The sequence below is a fragment of the Alexandromys fortis genome, unplaced genomic scaffold (assembly GCF_014885135.2).
Source record: "Alexandromys fortis isolate MF-2015 unplaced genomic scaffold, M_Fortis_MF-2015_v1.1 scaffold_124, whole genome shotgun sequence".
NCBI classification, from domain to species: Eukaryota; Metazoa; Chordata; class Mammalia; order Rodentia; family Cricetidae; genus Alexandromys; species Alexandromys fortis.
The window spans coordinates 918,107-922,683 of NW_026067995.1; the positions used below are offsets into that span (position 1 = coordinate 918,107).

General features: G+C 39.7%; 1 long non-coding RNA gene across 2 annotated transcripts in view; it reads right to left on the reverse strand.

Annotated features, from left to right (window-relative positions):
- Positions 1-318: 318 nt before the first annotated feature.
- LOC126512413 (uncharacterized) overlaps positions 319-4,577 on the reverse strand; it is a 42,948-nt gene continuing 38,689 nt past the window's right edge. For both annotated transcript variants that reach the window (XR_007595033.1, XR_007595032.1), the window contains one exon: positions 319-530. This is a non-coding gene — a long non-coding RNA (uncharacterized lncRNA). The remainder of the gene's footprint in view (positions 531-4,577) is intronic.

The window sequence follows — 4,577 nt, forward strand, 5'->3', positions numbered from 1 at the left end:
TTACATTGTGGGTCAGCCAAAGCAAAGAAAATTCCCCACTTCTATTTCAGATTTAAAGATTTTTAAGATTTAAAGTCTAGAAATACTTTCAGCCACCTTACAGTTAGCATTTTTACCTGCCTGTTGTACTCTTAAGTTTCGAAACGTTTTGTTTTCTGACTTAAGCCCTAACAGTAAAAGAGCCAAAGAACAATGAGGTAAAGATAGTGTTTGTTGCTGGACCCTAACATCTTCCTCAAGTGAGGGGGTGAAAAGGTGAAACATCAAGGAACACAGACACTGGGAGTCAGGTAGAAGGCTTACAGCAGACTCATTTATTTAACAGTGGGGAAAACTTACATACCCTCTCCAGCACCCAGGCTTTCTGGTCCATGGACAGTTGATATTTCATGCTCATCCCTCATTGACTAGGCATGATCAGGACCTCTCAGGAAACACCACTTGGTCATTCCTTTTTGGCTAGGCATGATCAGGATCTCTGACATCACCATACAGACTCTAGGTTGGTTTCTTTTGGCCTTAACTTCTTCCTACAAATGTTAGGATGAAAAAATAAAATCAGAACTTAGAAGTTATATTAAAATTCAGTAATTTTCTTTTTCTTTCTAGAGAAGGCTTTAGTAGCTTTAAATTCTTTTCTCAAAATTTATTGTTTTTATTCTATGTGTATGAATGTTTTTCCTGCATGTTTATATGTATGCCACCTGCATGTAATACCCACAGAGACCAAAGGGGCATCAAAAACACTGAAATTGGAATTGTAAAGGCCATGTGGGTACTGGGAATGGACCCCAAGTCCTTTGCAAGAGCAACAAGTGTTTTAACCACTGAGCCTTCTCTTCACTCCATCTCCAAATTCTAACTTCAGCTGATGACTGCAAATAAGGATTCATCTTCTGTCTTCCTAAAAGGCAACAACCATTACATATGTCAAGAATAACATGTATGGAATGTATGATGTCTTCATGGATCATGTACATGTCTCAGCCAATAATGATACCATAGTAAGTATCAGTTAGGATAGTTTAATGGAGCTTAAGTCAGTAAGAATCTAATAGTTACACAAGTCATCTATACATTAAGTGACTTAGAAATTCTAGTTCTTTGTATTGGTAAATTTCCTACTGTGATTGTGGAGTTATAAATTATTCCCTTTGATTCTGTCCATTTTTATTTCATGTATTTTGAGATTCTATTATTGAACACATACAAAATTATCATTGTCGATCTTTCTTTTTCTTAAACTTATTCTTTAATCATTGTAAGATACACGTCTGTCTTAGTTATCGTTTAATTGCTGTGAAGAGACACCATGACCAAGGCAACTCTTACAAAAGAAAGCATTTAATTGACTTGCTTACAGTTTCCGAGGATTAGTCTGTAGCATGAATAATAAAGACCCAGAGACAGATATTGGGGTTCAACCTGAAGATCAGAGAAGCAAAGCAAGCAGCCACTGGCTCTTACCTCTACCTCAAATTGAAATGGTGATCCTCTCTCCAAGAATCCTCAGAATGAGACTGAGTGTGAAACCTGTCTCCTCCCATTTCATATTCCTCTCAAGTGCCGGGATTAAAGGTGTGCACCACCGCCAGCCTCTATGGCTAACTAGTGCGGCTGCTGGATTAAAGGTGTGTATCACCAGTGTCTGGCCTGTATGGCTGACTGGTGTGACTGCTTTGCATCGACCTTCAGGCAAGCTTTATTTATTAAAATAAAATAATATACAACTACATTAGCGTATTATCACCATGGCAGGAAGTAGATAGGCATGGTGCTGGAGCAGAAGCTGAGGACTTTACATTCTGATCCCCAGACAGGGGGTAAAGATGGGACTACTGGACCAGGCAGGGACTTCTGAAACCTCACAGCAAATCCCCAGTGACACACGTCTTCTAATAAGGTCATTTTTCCTAATCTTTCTTAAACAGTTCCACTAACTGGAGACTATGTATTCAAACATATGAACCAACAGGGGCTATTCTCATCCAAACCACCACAATTATTATGAAACACAAACTACAGGACATGAAGAAACAAAGAGATCCAAAATACTGTACTAGTGAATCCAATAACCCATTGTTATCAATAGTGAATCTTCCAAATTAAAAAAAAAATCAACAGAGGAGCTTCTGAGTTAAACTAAACAGTAGTTAGGACATTTTGAGAGTGAATATGCTTAAAACAGAATATATACTTGCAAGAAACTTAGAACAATAAAATAAAATAAAAGCCTGCACAGTAGGTTGAATGGACAAGAAAACACGTCGACATTTGCAGCATGTTCAGTAGCTATGGAATACACATTCTTCCCACCAACTCTCTGACTTCCTCTAAAACAGACCACATTTTAATCCATAAAACAAATTTTAGCAAATACAAAAAGGAGAAGGCAATAAGTTCTTGAATCTTATCAGATCATAATGGAATAAAATTATAGATCAATAAAAAGAGAAACTAGAAAAAGCTATTCAAACCCAGAAATTGAACAACATAACATATATGTTCAAATGATTGGTTAGCCATTGAAAAAAATCCAAAAGGAAATTTAAAGAGTGATCTATAGATTCAATACAATCTTAACCAAAATATCAATGGCATTTTTAACACAACTAAAAAAAAATCCACTTATAAATCTATATGGAAACACAATTTTCCAAAGCATCCAAAGCAATCTTTAAGAGAAAGAGCAGTGTTAGGCGTATCACAATGCCAATTTCAAATTGTACCTCATAGCTATAGTAATGAACTCATGTGGTCCTGGCACAAAAACAGAAAAGTAGATGAATGGAACAGGCTGTAGTGCACAGAAACAAGCCTTCTGATTTTTGAAGGGTGGCAAAAACATGTTGGAGAAAATACAATCTCTTCAACAAATGTGTCTTTAAAAAGTATTTACACGTAGAAAACTAAACCAAACCCCCATATCTCATCCCGTGCTAACGTCTAGGTTAAGCAGTGATTTAAATAATACAGTTTCTGTGTGGGGCTGGGAACGAACGAGCAGCCTCCCCCAACAGCTAGCGTCAAGAAAACAACAAAATCTGGTTAGGTTACAGGGGGGAATCACTCTTTTATGCTCTCCCGGGGAATGTAAATTAAAATAGCCACTAAGGACATCAGAAGAGAAGTTGCTCAAAGAACAAAAATGGAAGTACTGACTACCAAATGACCCAACCCTAACATTCCTGGATGTACACCCAAAGGAATCCAAGTCAGCATGCAGTCGTATTGAGACACTATTTATAATAGCCAAATTACGTAACCAAGTCAAGCGACCGCTAGCAGATGAATGGGTAAAGACAGTGCACATATACATAAAGGGTAATGCTATTATGTCCTTTTCAGGAAAGTGGATAGAACTGGACATCATCCTGTCTAGCAAAAGGATAAAGACTAAGAAAGATAAATAGCACATTTTCTCTCCTATGTGGAATGTGCATTAGAAAAAATGAAGAGAAAACATGAAAGCAGAAGGGGAGTGTCTGTGAAGAGACAGGGACGAGCCCCAGTGGTCCAGGGGCACAAGAGGATCGAGAGGATCGTGAAGTGCAGTGCACCACGCCCATCTGCGCTCTATGTGCCACCATACAGTTCATGGACAGGGAAAGGGGCTGGAGACTGAAACACACAAAGACAGAGAGAGACACGAGTCATCCTTGAAACAGAAATGCCCCCAAGAATACCCTCTTTATTGTGTTCAGGGGCAGCTTATATAGGGATAGCCACGCCCAAGCCAAGCGCACCAGAAACCATTCCCCTGCCATCAGGAACTCCTGAGGGTCTCGTGCTCAGACCAGCTGTAGGCACTCAGATCAGGGGAAAACAAGTTGTTTACAAGAAATTCAGGATCAGGGGTTCACTGCTCCCAACAGTGAAGGGTGAATATTACAGTGCCTGATAATGTCTTAATAAAACCCTATTTGTACACTTACTACTTGAAAAGAAAAAGTATTGCCAGATACAAACATCACTTCCGTGTTGCTTTGTACTCTCTTTTAGGACCCTATCACCTTTGTCCCCTTCCCATAAGCCCCTGAGGTGACCTGTGAAGATGGTTTGCTACTCTAGTGACCCAGACAACCCTACAAAATCATGCAAATCAAGAGATTCAAATCTTTGTGTTCACTTTAAGAACGTCCGTGAAACTGCCCATGCCATTGAGGGTAGGCATATTTGAAAAGCCGCCGAAAGTCTGAAGTGTGTTAGAAGTCGCCCTACAAAAGCAATGTGCGCTGTTGTTGCACACATTGTAGTGTATAGCAGTACGGTGGTGCAGTCAGTACGTGCTCCCAGATCAAACAGCAGGGCAGGACACAGGGCTGGTGGCCCGAAAAGAGTGTTGAATTTTTGCTGCACATGCTTAAAGATGCAGACAGTGATGCTGAAGGGTTTAGCTGTAGATTCTCTAGTCATTGGATATATCCAGGTGAGCAAAGCACCCAAGGTGTGCAGACCAATTTAACAAAGCTAATGACCAGATGGAGTAACCTGTGTATGCGCTCCCTGGCCACTCTGAGATGAAACTCACTGAAAACAAATTGTTCCAAAGTCAGAAGAGAAGGGAGGTACACGGG